General features: G+C 43.6%; 1 protein-coding gene across 3 annotated transcripts in view; it reads left to right on the top strand.

Moving 5' to 3' along the window:
- The window catches only part of LOC134350350 (neurocalcin-delta), a 335975-nt gene that overhangs the window by 120340 nt on the left and 195069 nt on the right, over positions 1–20566 (top strand). For 2 of the 3 annotated variants that reach the window (XM_063055432.1, XM_063055423.1), the window contains exon 2: positions 19580–19692. The gene's annotated coding sequence lies outside the window, so the exon portion shown is untranslated. Of the gene's footprint in view, positions 1–18164; positions 18178–19579; positions 19693–20566 lie in introns of those variants that run through there. The other variant, XM_063055442.1, reaches the window with a different exon arrangement.

Here is a 20566-nt window from a genome sequence, read left to right as displayed (position 1 = left end):
AGTGAGAGATTGAAGATGTCCTTGAATACTCCCGCCAGTTGGTTGGCATGGGTTTTCAGTACCCTACCAGGTACGCAGTTGTAGCTTGACACCTTGCGAGGGTTTACCCTTTTGAAAGATACTCTGATGTCAGCCTACAAGTCAGAGATCACAGGGTCCCCAGACGCTGCAAGGATTTACATAGATGTAGTTCTATTCTCCCTTTCAAGGCGAACATAAAAGGTGTGGAGCTTGTCTGGGAGTGAGGTATCTCAGCCACTCATCATGTCAGGTTTTGCCTTGTAGGAAGTAATGACCTGCAAACCCTGCCAGAGCTGAACTGCATCCAATTCCATCTCTGACTTCAATCAAAACAGTTTTTTTCCACTCTTAAACTAGCCTTCTGTAGGTTGTACCTAGATTTCTGGTATAGTTCTTGATCACTGGAATTGAATGTCATAAAGTTAGACCTCAATAGACTACGAATCTCCTGGTTCATCCACGGCTTTTGGTTTGGGCATGTCCCGTATGTTTTCAAAGTCACACACTCATTTAAATGGGTCTCTATGAAGTTGGTCACAACGGTGGCATATTCATTCAGATTTGAAGTTGAATCCTGAATATTGTCCAGTCCACCAATTCAAAACAGTCCTGTAAGCACTCTTGCACCTCCCTTGACCATACCTTCATGGTCTTCACTTGCGTCTGTGTTTGTGCCTTCTAAATGTAATTGTACCCACCTCCACCACTTCCTCTGGTAGTTCGTTTCATACAGAATACTGTGTGAACAAGTTTCCCCCCCAAGTCTCTTTTAAATTTCTCCCCTCTCACTTTAAACCTTTGCAGTACGGTATGCACTGTAGCATAGCCATTCGGGTAAAGTTTTTCAGCACCAGCTGTAAGACTGGGGTTCAAATCCTGCCGCTACCTATGAGGAGTGTGACGTGTGAGTTTCCTCCTGGTGGTCTGGTTTACTCCCACATTCCAAAGCTGATCGGATGGGATTAGTAACCTGTGGGCATGCTATGTTGGCACTGGAAATGTGGTGACACTTGCAAACTGCTCAGCACAATCCTCATGGGTTTGATCTGATGCAAACGACGCTTTTCACTGTATGTTTCGACGTACATGTGACAAATAAAGCAAATTTTTAATCTGTATGCCCTCTAGTTTTGGACTCTCCAACCAGGGGTAAAGACTTTGGCTATTCATCTTATGTTGGTAAAATTAACTTTTGCAAACAACCATTTTGATTATTCTGGCTTTTCTTTTATTGATCATGGGATGTGAATACTATGGCATTTATTCAAAAGTGGAGTGTGGAGCGGAAGCCTGACCTCTAACTCCCTCACATCCCTGTCCTGAAATTCTATCCTGACCCCAAACTCCCCGTTGCTTCATAGTTAAGTAGAGAGATGTCATCCACAGGGACCGGTAGGCACAGAGTCTCCCTATAGTGTAGGCTTTCCTAAAGTGGAGGGGCTCAAGATATTCTGCAAATGTTAGACTGTGTAGCTATTGGCATAGACAGTCTTATGCCTGAGGACACACAGATCCCTACTGCAACTTGGTCACAGATAAAGCAAGGTTGAAACAGGAGCTAACTGCATGAAGTACCACCATTTAATGTACACTCAGTGGCCACTTTATTAGGTACACCTGTACACCTGCTTGTTAAAGCAAATATCTAATCTGTCAGTGATATTGCAGCAACACAATGCATAAAGACATGCAAACACGATCAAGAGGTTCAGTTGTTGTCCAGACAAAACATCAAATTGAGGGAAGAAATATGATCTAAGTGACTTTAATCGTGGAATGATTGTTGGTGCCAGACGGGATGCTTTGAGTATCTCAGAAACTGCTATTCTCCTGAGGTTTTCACATACAACGGTCTCTAATGTTTTCAGAGAATGGTGCAAAAGACAAAAAAACAAAAATCCAGGGAGTGGTAGTATGTGGGTGAAAATACTTGTTAATGAGAGAAGTCAGAGGAGAATGGTCAGACTGGTTCAAGGTGACATGAAGGCGACAGTAACTCAGATAACCATGCATTATAACAGTGCCGTGCAAAAGTGCATCTCTGAAAGCACAACACATAGAACCTTGAAGTGAATGGGCTATTGTAGCAGAATATTGCAAATATAAACCCAGAGCCACTTTATTAGATACAGGAGGTACCTAACAGACTGGCCGCTGATTGCATGTTGAAGACTCTTAGTTTCGCTTTTCTCTGCATTGTCTTTGTTCTTGCTGTTAAAACCGTCAGTAACTTTAAAATAGCCTGGTAGGTTATCTTCCCTCTGTCCCAGGCTGTTCACTTCTTGCTGATTACTGGAATAATTGTGGTGCCCTTCATTTAGAAGGCCTTTTCAGTGCCTCCATGCCCCTAAATGTGATCTGATTAACTGACAGCATAAACTACTCCAAAATGTGACCTGAAGGAGGATTCATAAAAATGAGCATAACATCCAAATTTTTAATTGATCCCTCTAAAAATAAGCTCTTATGAATTGATTTTTGAAGATATCATTATCCCTCTTTATTAGTTTTAGTAACATGTGTATTTGTACTCCCAGCTATCATTACTCTTTAACCTCATTAAAATTCTATTTTAACAAGTAGGGCCGAATCTCTTTATGTCCCTTAGCAAAACATAATGTTTAAACTTTATTAACCAATGATAATCCCTTTCCGCAAGTTCTCTCAAGAGAAAGGTTAGCTCTATTTGTCACATGTACATCGAAACATCCAGTGAAATGAGTTGCTTTGCATCAAACTGACCTGGCATTAATTTGATCAACACTCACAAAGTTCTGGAAGAATTCAGCAGCGTACAGAAGGGAAATAAACTGTCGATGTTTTGGGCCGGTAGCATTCACATCCATGTACAATTTTAAAAAAGCCAGAGAACTCAAAGGAGTTATTTGCAAAAGTTCATTTTATCAACATAAGATGAATAGTCAAAGTCTTTTCCCCAGGTTGGAAAGTCCAAAACTAGAGAGCATTAAGGTTAAATGTTAAAGGTTAGCTTTATTTGTCACAGGTGCATTGAAACTTACAGTGAAATGCATTGTTTGTGTCAAATCAAATTAGTGAGGTTTGTGCTGAGCATCCTGCAAGTGTTGCCACGCTTCTGACGTCAGCACAGCATGCCCACAAATCACTAACCCTAACCACACATCTTTGGAATGTGGGAGGAAGCTGGAAAACCACATGCGCACGCTCACGGAGAGACAGCACAGGGAACTGAACTCCGATCATGCAGTTGGCAATGTAAAGCGTTTGTGATAACCGCTACACTATCAGGCTACCCTTGGGAATCAAAGTATTTCTGTCATTACAAGCACTTTTTCAAAAGGTGATATTGATGAGGAAATCATTAATTTTTAAGTAGGTACTTCCAAGAAAGATAATAATGTCCAATGTATTCATCAATAAAGAGGAGTTAAATTAAGCTCATTTGTTCGTTTAATAGTCATCCTCTCCAGAAAACAGTGCACAGAGCATTAGGCTAAGGCATACTAATTACCATGAAGATGTTCCTTGAATGAGGCTGATCAGCTGCAGGCAGCCTTTTTTTTAATAAAATGATGAATATTAAGTCTGACGTCCTTATTAAAAATATTTGAAGAGAAGAGTATACTAAGTGAAAGGTCGAGGGGAGGTTCACGAGATTGATCCTAGGATTGAAAGGTTAAAGTAAGAGGAGCATTTGAAGGCCATGGCCCTGTACTCACTGGAGTACATCTCATTGAAACCTATTGAATATTGAAAGGCTTAGATAGATGGAGAGGATAGGACCAGAAGGCACAGCCTCAAAATACAAGGATGTTCCTTTAGAACAGAGATGCCGAGGAATTCAGTTCCACAGATGGCCCTGGAGGCCAAGTCATTGGGTATATTGAAAGTGGAGGTTGATAGGTTCTTGATTAAAGGTTACGGGGGTAGGCAGGAGAATGGGGTTGAGAGGGAGAATAGGTACATAGAACATAGAATAGTACAGCACAGTACAGGCCCTTTGGCCCACAATGTTGTGCCAACCCTTAAACCTTGCCTCCCATATAACCCCCCACCTTAAATTCCTCCATATTCCTGTCCAGCAGTCTCTTAAATTTCACTAGTGTATCTGCCTCCACCATTGTCTCAGGCAGTACATTCCATGCACCAACCACTTTCTGAGTAAAAAACCTTCCTCTAATATCCCCCTTGAACTTCCCACCCCTTACCTTAGAGCCACGTCCTCTGGTATTGAGCAGTGGTGCCCTGGGGAAGAGGCGCTGGCTGTCCACTCTATCTATTCCTCTTAATATCTTGTATACCTCTATCATGTCTCCTCTCATCCTCCTTCTCTCCAAAGAGTAAAGACCTAGCTCCCTTAATCTCTGATCATAATTTATAATCTCTAAACCAGGCAGCATCCTGGTAAATCTCTTCTGTACCCTTTCCAATGCTTCCACATCCTTCTTATAGTGAGACAACCAGAACTGGACACAGTACCCCAAGTGTGGCCTAACCAAAGTTTTATAGAGCTGCATCATTATCTCATGACTCTTAAACTCTATCCCTCGACTTATGAAAGCTAACACCCCATAAGCTTTCTTAACTACCCTATCTACCTGTGAGGCAACTTTCAGGGATCTGTGGACATGTACCCCCAGATCCCTCTGCTCCTCCACACTGTTAAGTATCCTGCCATTTACTTTGTACTCTGCCTTGGAGTTTGTCCTTCCAAAGTGTACCACATCACACTTCTCCGGGTTGAACTCCATCTGCCACTTCCCAGCCCACTTCTGCATCCTATCAATGTCTTTGTGCAACCTTCGACAATCCTCTACACTATCCACAACACCACCAACCTTTGTGTCGTCTGCAAACTTGCCAACCCACCCTTCTACCCCAACATCCAGGCCGTTAATAAAAATCATGAAAAATAGAGGTCCCAGAACCGATCCTTGTGGGACACCACTAGTCACAACCCTCCAATCTGAATGTACTCCCTCCATCACTACCCTCTGCTTTCTGCAGGCAAGCCAATTCTGAATCCACCTGGCCAAACTTCCCTGGATCCCATGCCTTCTGACTTCCTGAATAAGCCTACTGTGTGGAACCTTGTCAAATGCCTTACTAAGATCCATGTAGATCACATCCACTGCACTACCCCCATCTATATGCCTTGACACCTCCTCAAAGAGCTCTATCAGGCTTGTTAGACATGATCTGCCCTTCACAAAGCCATGCTGACTGTCCCTGACCAGACCATGATTCTCTAAATGCCCATAGACCCTATCTCTAAGAATCTTTTCCAACAGCTTTCCCACCACAGACGTAAGGCTCACTGGTCTACAATTACCCAGACTATCCCTACTACCTTTTTTGAACAAGGGGACAACATTCGCCTCCCTCCAATCCTCCGATACCATTCCCGTGGACAACAAGGACATAAATATCCTAGCCAGAGGCTCAGCAATCTCTTCTCTCACCTCATGGAACAACCTGGGGAATATTCCATCAGGCCTCGTGGACTTATCCGTCCTAATGTATTTTAACAACTCCAACACCTCCTCTCCCTTAATATCAACATGCTCCAGAACATCAAGCTCACTCATATTGTCCTCACCATCATCAAGTTCCCTCTCATTGGTGAATACCGAAGAGAAGTATTCATTGAGCACCTCGCTCACTTCCACAACTTCCAGGCACATCTTCCCACCTTTATCTCTAATCAGTTGTACCTTTACTCCTGTCATCCTTTTGTTCTTCTTTGTTGAAGAATGCCTTGAGGTTTTCCTTTACCCTACTCGCCAAGGCCTTGTCATGCCCCCTTCTTGCTCTCCTCAGCCCCTTCTTAAGCTCCTCTCTTACTACCCTATATTCCTCAATAGACCCCTCTGATCCTTGCTTCCTAAACCTCATGTATGCTGCCTTCTTCCACCTGACTAGATTTTCCACCTCACTTGTCACCCATGGTTCCTTCACCCTACCATTCTTTATCTTCCTCATTGGGACAAATTTATCCCTAATATCCTGCAAGAGATCCCTAAACATCGACCACATGTCCATAGTACATTTCCCTGCAAAAACTTCATCCCAATTCGCACCTGCAAGTTCTAGCCTTATAGCCTCATAATTTGCCCTTCCCCAATTAAAAATTTTCCTGTCCTCTCTGATTCTATCCTTTTCCATGATAATATTAAAGGCCAGGGAGCGGTGGTCACTGTCCCCCAGATGCTCACCCACTGAGAGATCTGTGACCTGACTTGGTTCATTACCTAATACTAGATCTAGTATGGCATTCCCCCTAGTCGGCCTGTCCACATACTGTGACAGGAATCCGTCCTGGACACACTTAACAAACTCTGCCTCGTCTAAACCATTGGAACTAATCAGGTGCCAATCAATATTAGGGAAGTTAAAGTCACCCATGATAACAACCCTGTTATTTTTGCACCTTTCCAAAATCTGCCTCCCAATCTGCTCCTCGGTATCTCTGCTGCCACCGGGGGCCTATAGAATACTCCCAATAGAGTAACTGCTCCCTTCCTGTTCCTGACTTCCACCCATACTGACTCAGAAGAGGATCCTGCTTCATTACCCACCCTTTCTGTAGCAGTAATAGTATTCCTGACCAGTAATGCCACCCCTCCTCCCCTCCCCCCCTCTCTCTATCCCTTATAAAGCACTGAAATCCAGGAATATTGAGAATCCATTCCTGCCCTGGTGCCAGCCAAGTCTCTGTAATGGCCACTACATCATAATTCCATGTATGTATCCAAGCTCTCAGTTCATCACCTTTGTTCCTGATGCTTCTTGTATTGAAGTACACGTACTTTAGCCCTTCTACCTTGCTACCTTTACATCCTTTATTCTGCTTCTCTTTCCTCAAAGCCTCTCTATATATTAGATCTGGCTTTACTCCATGCACTTCTTCCACTGCTCTAACGCTCCGGGTCCCATCCCCCTTGCAAATTAGTTTAAACCCTCCCGAACCATGCTAGCAAACCTACCTGCGAGGATATTGCTTCCCCTCGAGTTCAGGTGGAATCCATCCAGTCTGTACAAGTCCCATCTTCCCTAGAAGAGATCCCAATGATCCAAAAATCTAAAACCCTGTCTCCTGCAGCAACTCCTCAGCCACGGATTCAACTGCCATCTCCTCCAATTCTTACCATCACTATCACGTAGCACTGGCAGCAGTCCTGAGAACGCCACCCTTGAGGTCCTGTTCTTCAGCCTTCTGCCTAGTTCCTGAAACTCACACTTCAGGACCTCAGCCCTCTTCCTGCCTTCCTGCCTATGTCATTGGCACCAACATGTATCACAACTTCTGGTTGCTTTCCCTCTCGTACCAGGATGTCGTGCACCCGGTCAGAGACATCCCGGACCCTGGCACCCAGGAGGCAACAAACCCTGCGGGTGTCCTTCTCACGTCCACAAAATCTCCTGTCTGTTCCCCTGACTATAGAATCTCCAATGACGACAGCTCTCCTCTTCTCCGTCCCACCCTTCTGCACCACAGGGTCAGACTCAGTGCCAAAGGCCCTGCCACCGTGGCTCACACCTGGTCGGTCGTCCCCGCCAACAGTATCCAGGACGGTAAACTTACTATTATTCAGGGGAATGGCTACAGGGGTGCTCTGCACTACCTGTCTGCTCACCTTCGTTTTCCCCCCTCTGACTGTCACCCAACAACTTGCTTCCGGCAGCCTAGGTGTGACTACCTCCCTGTAGCTCTCATCTATGACTGCCTCATTCTCCCTTACGAGTCGAAGGTCATCCAGCTGCTGCTCCAGATTCCTTACACGTCAAGTCAGCCATGATGGAATGGCAGTGCTGATTTGATGGGCCGAATGGCTTAATTCTGCTCCTATGCCTTCTGGTCTTTTAAAAAAATGTACTTTATTTAGAGATACAGCTTTTCTGGCCCTTCGAGCTGCACCACCCTTATCACCGGACAATTTACACTGACCAATTAACCTACCAATTAGTACATTTTCAGACTGTGGGAGGAAGCTGAAGCACTTTGAGGAAAGCCACGCGGCCATGCGGAGGGCATACAGACTCCTTACAGAGGACGCTGGGATTGAACTCTGAACTCCGGCGCCCTAAGATATAATAGCGTTGTGCTAACAGCTACGTTACCGTGAAGTCTTATGGTCTAAATAGACCATCTGGAGAAACAAGCTTTGACAAAATCACATTTAAACACTGTGTCAGTGACCTCTGGAGTATTCGCCTCGTCTGCAGTGTTACTGCTCCCTGCTCTCCAGCTTAGAGTGATTAATTGTAAACGGATTTTGTGTGAGTAATTAAGAACGCTTTTAATTCATGACTTGTATGCACAGTGAGTAAGCAGCAATTAAGGAGCAAGCAAGTTAGCATGTCAGTTCGAGAGTCAAGACTCATGATTGTTTATTGTTATCCTTCGGTACACGAGCTTAGTATGATATTTTCCAATGTGGCTATTCCTTTAATGGAGAGCGCCTGTGCATGACTTTGTTAAATGTAGGGAGACTGATGCATGAGCAGCCACCACACGGTCCATGACAGATCGGGGTCAGGGTTCAATGGCATGGTATGACAGATGACTTGGGACCCTTCACTGCTGCAGTTTCCTCCACCATCTCATTGTGATGGGTCATCATCTTCTGCCAGCTCCACTGTTGAGGTCTTGATTGGATCGCTGTCTGTCTGGAACCTCCCTTTTGATCTTACGTCCGTGGGTCACTCTACCAGCACCTAAGCGCCAGATGGCTAACCTCCAGATGGCATTGCGCTGGGATCTCTGATCCTCTGAGAAGTAGAAAGAACAGAATGATTGTTATTCCAGATCCAATGCAGCATAAAAAACACCATAGGCGTAAAGAACACAATAAAAAATAACAAATACACAGAATCAATATATGGAGGCCCTCCATTAATCAGGATCGACCATAAATGTTGTGTCTTAGCTGTCTACATCAATGTGCAAGCCAGTGCAGTATGATATGGAAAGAAGCTGTTGCCAATACAGTAAGATTCCCCTGTCCACACAGCTGAGGAATTGAAAGGAATGGCAGTGACCGATACCGTTTGGAACAGTGGCGTTGCAAGAGTTGTGAGTCAGCTTTGAACTCAATGTAGGACTGTCTTAGGGACTCCAACGTTGGATTTTTCCTCAGGTTTACTCACGAAGCCTTCCCCATGAGTGGGTATAGCCACAAGGCAGTGGAGGCTTGAAATCAGAGTTTTCCTTCTCCCAGATGTGCTGCCAACCATGGCTGACGAGCCCCATCTGCCCGAAGTGACAGGCGCCAATAACCCCGCTTTGCCCCTTCTCCTGTCAGTAGAAGTGGTTCTGCTGGGCTTAGTAGTTAAGCTACACGTGAAGGCCAGGAGCCTGGCTGGGTTCCAGAGCCTATCTGAGATGCAAACCATTGGGAGCATTTAATGGGTAGTAGGAGCTCATCCCTACTATCACCCCCTCCACGGCTATGACAGTGTAAATGGAAAGGCAATCCAGTAAAACAAAATGCACTATTCGAATGTGTCCATTTATACATAGAGTATATGGCCATTGCTTCTGTCCTCTCTGACAAGCCCATGCACAGGGCTATGAAGGGTTAAGATGACATGGCTGTACAGAAACTTCCAATGACTTTACGGATCAGTAGCAGTGTTCCATTTGAGTGCAGTCTTCGGAATTAGCAACAGCTGCATCAAGGCAGCAGAAAAATAACAGATGACAAAATATGGGGGATGGAGGGTCATTCTTTCCAATGAATTCATTGGCACAGAAGTCACTGTTTAGCTTTTATGAAGACAGTAACATCTGCATTGCATTAGCCTCTAGGAGTTTAGCAAGAGGGTGGGACCCTTTGACACATCAAGTCTACTGCCGGTTCATCAAGGAGGGTACACTATCTGTTTGAGCATGAGATTCTGCAGATGCTGGAAATTCAGAGACTTCACACACAAACTGTTCAAAGTTCAAAGTTGAAAGTACATTTATTATCAAAGTATGTATAAGCTACCATATACTGCTTTGAGATTCATTTTCTTGCAGGCATTCACAGCAGCTGCTGCTTGACCTGCTGAGTTCCTCTATCTGTCTAATCCCAGATCCTCACTCACAGTTCAGATTGTCTTCAAACCCTTAATTCTCAACAGAGTGCGTACCTTTTTTAAGTTGTTCAGACAACCCTGCATCTTTGGCCTGCGGCTCCAGTGCATTCCACATTCCAAACCTATTTGTATGAAGAAATAGTTTCTGGATTTGGTTTTCACTGCTGCTGTTTGAATTTTTGGTTCCTCTCAGTTCTTCCACCGGTCACTCAAAGACAAAGTTAAGGTAAATTTATTATCAAAGTTTGTATATGTCACCATATGCTACCCTGAGATTCATTTCCTTGCGGGCATTTACAGGAAATTAAAGAAATACAATGGAATTTATGAAAACTATACATAGACAAACAGCCAATGTGTAAAAGAGGACTAATTGCACACATTTAAAAATGGTAGATAGATAAAAGCAAATAAATAAATAAATAGAAAATATTAAGAACATGAGTCGTTCAGTCCTTAAATCCATCCAACCTACCAGTTATTTTTAATATTTATTGGTTTTGGTTTACTGTTGTCACATGTGCTGAGATATAGTTTAAGGCTTTTGTACCATATGCCATCCAGATAGATAATGCCATACATATAGTAAGTACATTGAGGTAATAAAAATTAAACAGAACACAGAATATTGTGTTGAAGTTGCAGAGAGATGTAATGAGATTGAGAAATTAGCAACCATAAATTAGATTGAGAGTTCCATCCCCACCAGGAAGGCCTCATAACTCTCTGTTTCTCACTGGACACCAGACCTAACCAGTTCTCCACTGCCACTCTCCTCTGCCTAGAGGGACTTGTCCTCATTCTAAATAATTTCTCCTTTGGCTCCTCCCCACTTCCTTCAAACAAAAGGTGTAGCAATGGGCACTTGCATGGGTCCCAGCTATGCCTGCCTGTTTGTCGGCTACGTGTAACAGTCTGTCTTTCAAGCCTACACTGGTGACCGTTCCACACTTTTCCTACACTACATCGACGACTGCATTGGTGCTTCTTCCTGCATCCATGCTGAACTCGTCAACTTCGTCCACTTTGCCTCCAACTTCCACCCTGCCCTCAAATTTAGATTAGATTAGATTATGAGGACACTCAGTCCTCGTTTATTGTCATTTAGAAATGCATGCATTAAAAAATGATACAATGTTCCTCCAGAATGATATCACAAGAAAACACAGGACAAACCAAGACTAAAACTGACAAAACCACATAATTATAACATATAGTTATGACAGTGCAAAACAATACCGTAATTTGATAAAGAGCAGACCATCGGCACGGCAAAAAAAAGTCTCAAAGTCCCGATAGACTCATCTTCTCACGCAGGCAGCAGAAGGGAGAAACTGTCCCTGTCATGAACCTCTAGCGCCGCCAACTCGCTGATGCAGCACCATTGGAAGCACCCAACCGCAGCAGACTCTGAGTCCGTCTGAAAACTTCGAGCTTTCCACCAGCCCCTCCGACACAGCCTCTCCGAGCACCATCCTCTGCCGAGTGCTTCGACCCTGCCCCGGTCGCCGAGCAACAAGCAAAGCTCAGGACTCGGGGCCTTCTCCTCCGGAGATTCTGGACCACACAGTAGCAGCAGCAGCGAAGCGGGCATTTCAGAAGCTTCACCAGATGTTCCTCCGTGCTCTCACGTCCGTCTCCATCAAACCAGGATTGTGTACGGCACCCTACTTGACAAATAACAGACATCACCACCAGAGAGGCCGCTGCAAGCTGTGTCGCGCCGCCATCTTCTCCTCCTGCCTTGTCCTTTACCTGGTCCATTTCTGATTTCCTTCCCCTTTCTCAATCTCACTGTCTCTATCTTTGGAGATAGCTTATCCACTGATGTCTATTATAAACCCACGGACTCTCACAGTTACCCGAACTATACCTCTTCCCACCCCTCTTCTCTCAAATGCTGTGTCTCCACCCCATCTGCTGTCAGGATGAGGCTTTTCATTCTAGCACAATGGAGATGTCCTCCTTTTTCAAAGCTTCCTCCACCATCAACACTGTCCTCCTTTTTCAAAGCTTCCTCCACCATCAACACTGCCCTCAACCGCATTTCTTCCATTTCATGCATGTCTGCGCTTACCCCATCCTCTCGCCACCCTAACAAGGATAGGGTTCACCTTGTCCTCACCTACCACCCCACCAGCCTCTGCATCCAGTACATAATTCTCCAGAACCTCTGCCATCTCCAGCGGGATCCCACCACTATCCCATCTTTCCCTCCCCCCCCACCCCACTTTCTGCTTTCCGCAGGGATTGCTCCCTACGTGACTCCCTTGTCCATTTGTCCCTCCCCACTGATCTCCCTCCTGGCACTTATTCTTGCAAACAGAACAAGTGCTACACCTGTCCCTACACCTCCTCCCTCGCTACCATTCAGGCCCTAAACAGTCCTTTCATGTTAAAGCAGTGAAATTCAGATCAAACTTGTGAAACCAGAAACCCAAATGGAGAATGCTAGAAATGCCCAGCAGACAGCCAGTGTCTGTAGAGAGAGACAAACTCTCTTAATGATGAAGTATTAACTGTTTCTCCCACTACGGCATAGTGGCGTAGTGGTTAGCATAGTACCTGCAACCCAGGTTCAATTCCTGCCGCTGTCCGTAAGGAGTTAGTATGTTCTCTCCATGACAGCATGGGTTTCTTCTGGGTGCTCTGGGTTCCTCTCAGATTTCAAAAACCTTCTGGTTGGTAGGTTCATTGGTTATTGTCAATTGTCCTGTGGATAGGCTAGGGTTCAATTGGGGGTCGCTGGGTGCTGTGGCGCAAAGAGCCAGAAGGGCCTATCCTGCACTGTATATCTATCTGTCTGTCTGTCTATCTATCTAAATCAATCAGTCAGTGCTTCACTGAGCACCTACGCTCCGTCTGCCAGAAAAAGCGGGATCTCCCAGTGGCCACCCATTTTAATTTCACTTCCCATTCCTACTCTGCTATGTCTGTCCATGGCCTCCTCCACTGTCATGATGAGGCCACACTTAGGTTGGAGGAACAACATCTTATATTCCATTTGGGTAGCCTCCAACCTGATGGCATGAACACTGATTTCTCAAACTTCCAGTAATGCTCCCCACCCTCCCCCCCGTCCCCTCTCCTTCACCATATCCCATCCTCTTTTCCCTCTCTCACCTTATCTTGCCTGCCCATCACCTCCCTCTGGCGCTCCTTCCCCCTTTTCTTTCTTCCATGGCCTTCTGTCTCTTTCACCAATCACCTTCCCAGCTCTTTACTTTATCCCCCCCACCTCCCGGTTTCACCTATCACCTTGTGTTTCTCTCTCCCCTCCCCCACCTTTTAAATCTTTTTTTCTCCAGTCCTGCTGAAGAGTCTCATTCCGAAACACTGACTATACTCTTTTCCATTGATGCTGCCTGTCCTGCTGAGCTCCTCCAGCATTTTGTGTGTGTTGCTTGGGAGCTCAAGAGTTCATCTTTTAGTGTATGACAGATTTGTTTAAGATTCTGAGAAGAGTGGTATAGAAACTGTCCTTGAGTCTGGTGGTTCATTCTCTCAGGCTTTTGTATCTTCTATCTGACGGCAGAGAGGAGAAGAGAGGATGACTAGGGTGTCTAGGGGGCTTTGCTGACATACTGGAAAACCTTAAAATGGTTGTAACTGGGAAACTATTTCTTCCTTGCACTTCTCCCCAGAGTCAATGAGACGTAAAGTGATAGATCCATTACCTATTGGAGAAGGTAGATGAGGTCCCAGATTCCATACTTAGATTCAGACACAACAGCACAGAAACAGGCCCTTTGGCCTGTCTAATCCATGCCAAACTATTATTTTACTTCATCCAACCGACTCACACCTGGATCATAACCCTTTCATACTCCTTCCATCTGTGTACTTATCCAAGCTTCTGTCAGATGTTGAAATGGGACCCATCATCCACTACCTCCACTGGCATCTTCCACAGTCAAATTTCCCCCTTCTGCTCCACCCCTCTGAATCCCCAGATCAGCACCCCATGTTGATAGACATCGACAGCATAGTAAATTTTAACTTGACCCATTCAGGCCTGAAGTTTTAATCGCTGTGGAGGATATCTTACTCTGGTGGGATAATGTCTTTCCTGACTAGTTGGGGGGGTGGGTCACTCTGCTTGGCAGGTGAGACTTGTGGATGTGAAACAATCTCAGGTTGGGGTCTCCTTTGTGGTGGTTGTAGGAATTGTCTCTGGGACTGCAGGATGTGGCTCTGACAGCTCAGGATACCTTTCTTCTGAATGTGTTGGCAGCCCAATCAGTGCATGGCAAGCTTCACTAGATGATGAGGATCATGATGTGTGAGTATAATGTTTAACTCGGCTACTTTCTTTTACCTTTTGGAAAGCCACCTCACACTGATTTGTCCAGTGCCATTTCTTCCCAATTTGTAGTAATGAGTTCAAGGGGTGGAGCACAGTAGCTAGGTATGGCAGGAATCTGTCATAGTAAATCGACAAATCCTTTGGCCTTGGAGCATCCACCACTGCTTGAATGTTCTCACCACTCTTGTGTAATCCTTGTGCATCAATAGTTTGATCACAGCAAGTGATACTTGGTTTAAGGAATTCACTTTTGTTGTGTTGTGCTCTGAGCCCGTAATCTTCTAATCTTTTTTAACACTGTCTTGAGATTTTGGAGAAGTTCCTTGACATCCTTACCAGCAACAATGATGTCATCCAGGTAATACTGTGCCTGGTAAATAGCTTTCTGCCAGAGTGCAGGTGTAGATGCTACTCCAGAAATAAGCCTATTGTAGCGATAAAACCCTTTGTGAGTGTTTATGACACTTCTTTTCGACTCTTCTTGGAGTCTTCTTCCATTTCCATCTGTGGGTATGCCTCAGATAAGTCCATTTTCCTAAATTGTTTTCCCCCTGAGAGGTTTGCAAGGATATCCCCTATCTTGGGCAGAGGGTATTGATCTACTTTCAGTACTGATGTTGACCTTAAAATCATCCCAGATCCTGATAAACCCATTCTTCTCGGCTACTGGGACCACTGGCATTGCCCATGGGCTCCACTCAGCCTTGGAAAGAACTCCTTCAGCCTCCATGCACTCTAACTCACTGGCTGTTTTATCACGGATGTTATAAGGAACTGGATGGGCTGTGTAAAACTTGAGTGTGGCATTTTCATTTAGCACTGTTTTACCCTTGATATGTTTGAGTTGTCCATGCCATCCTTGAACACTGCTGTGACATCATCTAGTACCTTCCTTAATTTGCTTTCCATTGACTCTTGCAGAGGGTGTGGTATGCAAATGGTGGATGCATCTCCAATCAACCATATAATATAACCATATAACAATTACAGCACGGAAACAGGCCATCTTGGCCCTTCTAGTCCGTGCCGAACTCTTACTCTCACCTAGTCCCACCGACCTGTACTCAACCCATAACCCTCCATTCCTTTCCTGTCCATATAGCTGTCCAATTTAACTTTAAATGCCAACATCAAACCTGCCTCAACCACTTCTGCTGGAAGCTCGTTCCACACAGCTACCACTCTCTGAGTAAAGAAGTTCCCCCTCATGTTACCCCTAAACTTTTGCCCTTTAACTCTCAACTTATGTCCTCTTGTTTGAATCTCCCCCACTCTCAATGGAAAAAGTCTATCCACGTCAACTCTATCTATCCCCCTCATAATTTTAAACACCTCTATCAAGTCCCCCCTCAACCTTCTACGTTCCAAAGAATAAAGACCCAAGTCAAGTTGTAGTCGTCTCAGCTGATCATGCCCCCCGCCCCCCACCCCCCACCCCCCAATGCTGGTCCTCCTGTTTTTACCACATACAAGCCCAATGAAGATTGTTGGTTGTTGTATTCCACTGTTATAAATGTCATTCCCACAGGAGTTTTCTTCAACATAAATTCTTAGTTGGATATTTGCAGGCTTCAATTTAATATCTTTGAAATGCTGTTCAACTTCATATTGTGGAATGACTGAAACAGCTGAACCTGTGTCCAATTCCATTTAATTAATTTGTCATTGACTTCTGGTGTAAGTCATAATGCTTTTGTCTCTGGTTAGTTTTCACATGAAACTCTTAAGGCTACTTAGTCCTCCATCACTCTTATCATTATCAGACTTTTCATCAACAGCATGCAGATTAGTACTCTTTTTGAAACTTCAACTTTTTATCTTTAGCCCTTCCCTGAGAATTCCATTTATTTTTGTGTCTGATATGATATTTGTATGTGTCATACTTTGCTGCAAGTTTCACCTTTAAATCTGCATTGGTGTAGTGTATATGAGTGCCTGCCACAATGGTAACATAATTTGTTCGGCCAGGCCAATTTCTGTTTTGGACATTGCAATTTTGTTTATGCTCACTTTCATTCTTGACTGCAACTCAATTGAATCTCTGTCTGCTGTTTCTATTGATACAGCAATTTCAACTGCTTTTTAAAATGTAAGTTGTGCTTCAGTTAGGAGATGTTTTTGAATGCTTTCTTGTAAGATTCCACAAACTAACTGATCTCTTCAGTGCATTATTAAGCCCATCACTGAACTGACAATGCTCAGACAACTTCTTCAATTCAGCCACGTATGCTGAAATGGATTCCCCTTCCTTTTGATTCCACTTATGAAACTTAATGCGTTTTACAGTTAACAGTGGTTTTGGTTCTAAATGTTCCTGCATTACTCTTATGATATCAGCAAAGCTCATTTCTACTGGTTTGGTTAAAGCAGTTAAACTGTACATCTTTAAATCCAATGCACCCAGCAAAATTGGCACACACTTCTCATTGGCTATTTGATTTGCTTCAAAATACTGTTTAGTTTGCTTAATGTTTAATACCCAGTTATCACTCATGCAATTGAGTGCATCAATCTTTCTGATGTAACTAGCCATTTCTTCTTTTTATACTTATAATTGTTATTGCCTGGTACTTACTGTTTATAAACACATGAATTTGTCCATTTTCTGCCTTTATGTTGAAACCCAACCATGTCTGTCCCTTCAAAAGAAGCACATGCTGTGCTTTTATTTACTTGACCATTTCTCATGGTGCTTTTCTTTAAACTCAAACTTCTCGCTGCACTTCAACTGGTGGGTAGTCATCTCCAGGTTCATTTAATACTTCCTCGTTGCCACTGTTATGTTCTGTAACTCCAGAAGATAAACCTAATTGGAAGGAAAGGACAGGAAGTTCAGAATGCCAGTCTAACTTAGTCTTTACTTCAAGCGAGGCATGCACATATCATGGGATAGAGTTATGATGTATGCAATTCCCTTATTTTTACAGATTACCCATAATAAATTATTTAAATGAACGAGAATAAATTCACAAAAATAATAGACACTGTGTTACAGCATATCCTTCATTTTATTCACATCTTTTGAGTGAACAGCTGAAATATTTTGTCCACTAACCTGCAAGATTGAATAAAATCATTCAGAGGTGAACTCCCTGATACTAGTGTGGCGTGAATTTGTCTGCTTCTATGTTTAAAATTTCTCTCTGTGATACACCTTGTGCGTTGGCCATTGAGCAGCTCAAGATTCAAGATTCACAATTCAGTTACTAATCACGTGTATGTGGAAACATAGTGTAAAATGTGTTGCTTGCATTAACAACCAACATACTCAAGGATGCGTGTAGGGGCAGTCTGCAAGTATCACTGCATATTCTGGCGCCAAAATGGCATGCCCACAGTGCTCGGCAGAACAACACAGAACACAACAAGGAACAAAATAATAGCAGCAAAACAAGCCCCAATTTCTCCCACTCACACACGTACATAGTCGTCCAGCCCCAGGAGAAGCCACCTTCGACCTTCAGCCTTCAGTGGACTTGAACTTGCAGACATTCAGTTTTTAACTTTCCCAGTGAACTCACAGAGATTTACAGACTCTGGGATTGGGCTTCAACATCCTTATTTCCAATTGACATTCGGGCTTTGATCTTTAGTCTTGACCCCTGGACTAGCTGACTAACTGCTGTTGGTAAATGAGAACCCTGGATGAAGACGCCAAACTCCAGGCCTCAAACGCTCCAGACCTGAACACTAGGCCTTGAACTCTGCTCTTGCCAATTTGAGTACCCTGGGGGGCACTGGCCCTCATTCCTCCTGCCTGCACAGAACTCCAATTCTGAAACCCACTGGTAAGTTACTGATCCTGGGGGTTGGGGGAGGGGGCCACCAATCCTCATTCACACTGACTTTCCGGCCCAATATCCCACTATGGATGTCTCACATCTGCATTGCTGGTCTTTGAATGCGAAGTAGAGGCTTAGCCTCTGGCCTGACCTCAAACTCCTCCACATCTCTGTCGCTAAACCCTAATCTGACTCCTCCCTCTGTTCCCAAAGCTATCCCTATGAACCTAAAAACAACAAAAAATAAAGTCTGAGCCATGACCTCAATAAAGGCTGTAGTTCGGCGCCATCCAAACTTTGCTAAACTTGAATCCTTGTAGCTCATGTTTGTCCCTACATCCAGCAATTTTGTAACGTAGCTGTATTGTAATGTAGCATCTCCTGCTGCTGGTCTTGCAACATCATCAGAAATGTTCAAAATGAATTTATTATTAAAGTATGTACGTTTTTGTCAACATATACTACTCTGCGATTCATTTTCTTGCAGGCATTCACAGTAGAACAGAGAGATAATAGAATCAGTGAAAAACTACACTCAAAGTCTGACAACCAATGTGCAAACGAAAACAAACTGTGCAAATAAAGAAAGAAAGAAAGAAAGAACGAATGCTGAGAGCATGAGTTGTAGAGTTCTTGAAAGTGAGTTAATAGGCTGAAGAATCAGTTCAGAGTTGAGGTGAGTGAAGTTATCCATGCTCGTTCAGGAGCCTGATGGTTGAAGGGTAACAACCGTTCCTGAACCTGGTGATGTGGGATTAAGGCTCCTGTACTTCCTTCCCAATGAGAGTAGCAAGAAGAAAGCATGGCATGGATGGCGGGGGTCCTCAATGATAGATGCTGCTTTCTTGTGCCAGCTTTCTTTGTAGATGTACTCAGTGATGGGGCCCAACATTTTCAGGCTGTCTCTATCTATATTAAAATGATGTTAATCTCATTGTCTGGAGAATAGGATTCTCTTCATCAGCCGGAGATTTGATCACTCATCTACGCACTAGTGGGTAATTTATAAAGCCTGCCAAACTACGTGTCTTTCAGTTGTGGAAGGAAACTTGTGAGGTCACTGGGAGCTCTATATAGAGGATAAGGTCTTTTTAAGATTAGATTTATCATATGTACATCGAAACATTCAGTGAAATGTGACGTTTAGCATCAAATCAAATCAGCGAGGATTGTGTTGGACTGTCCACAAGTGTCATCACACTTTGGGGGACAACATTGCATGCCCACAACTCACTAACCCGAACCCTATGTTTTTGGAATGTCGGAGGAAACCAGAGGGTCCAGAGGAAAGCCACGTGTTCATAGACAGAACATACAAACTCCTTACAGACAGCAGTGGGAATTGAACACCAGTTGGACTAAACTTGTAAATATTCTCTGTATTCATTCAAGCTTATCTTTCCTGCAGGCACACTACGCTCCAAATTCAGCCTCATCAAAGAATTGCTCTTTCTGTCTCCTACAGTGAAGAGAAATCCCAGACTCCAGCTCTGAAGAAGAAATAATTAAAGATAAATCCAGGTAGGAAAAACTAAAATTAAAGCCTAATTTATTGGCTTGTGCCTGCAAGACTATGTTTGTACTTAGTGACAGCATCTTGAATATTCCACAGCCGTATTTCTCTTGCAAAGTTTTATGCGACAGAAGTGAATGTAAGGAATATGGTTGTGTCACTATACTGCTGGAAGTCCCATCTTTCTTATGAAACCTGTTGGATTGCGGTGTAGAATTTTCTTGTAGTTTAACTTGCCTACACTTGCTTGTGTTTTTATATAATCACCTATAAACATGTAATCGTTCAGTGAATTTTCCAGTAATTAAGGTACAGCTGTTTCTTTATTTTTCTAAAACCTTCTTAGTTTTCAAGAGCAGGTGTCACGCTACTTGAATCTGGTTGTTTTATTGGTTAATTGTTATCAATGGAATTTTGTTACCTATTTTCTGAGTAAGAGAGGAGCATGACTACTTTTTAGTCTTGTCTTCTCTTTGTTTTCTCAACACTTCTTTTTCTTGTTCTGCTTTCCTCTTGTAGCATTCACTAAAGTTATTGTAAGCAATAAGTTTTATGCCTCGTTCTTGACTTCTGAAGAATTTTTGGATGCAAAAGTATCAGAATCCAACAAGACTTAAACTGTGATCCAGACTGCCCCCTGGATGAAAATCACTCAGTGTTTGAAAAAGAGTCAATAAGTGTGTACAGTGTCCAGGTCAAAATGCTTCTCTTGAATGTATCATCAATATCCATTTACTTGGCAAATTCAGGGCAAAGCAGTGAATTTATAAACCCACCATATTCTGATGATGGGTCCTCTCAAAGACCAAAATTTGCCTTTTCCCTCCATCAACCTGACCAGTGTTTTCTTGAACTTTCTATTTTAGTTTCAAAATGTTAGCA

The sequence above is a fragment of the Mobula hypostoma genome, chromosome 1 (genome assembly GCF_963921235.1).
Source record: "Mobula hypostoma chromosome 1, sMobHyp1.1, whole genome shotgun sequence".
Classification (NCBI taxonomy): domain Eukaryota; kingdom Metazoa; phylum Chordata; class Chondrichthyes; order Myliobatiformes; family Myliobatidae; genus Mobula; species Mobula hypostoma.
Note: the sequence above shows the minus strand (reverse complement) of the source record. Positions and strands in the feature narration are given on the sequence as shown.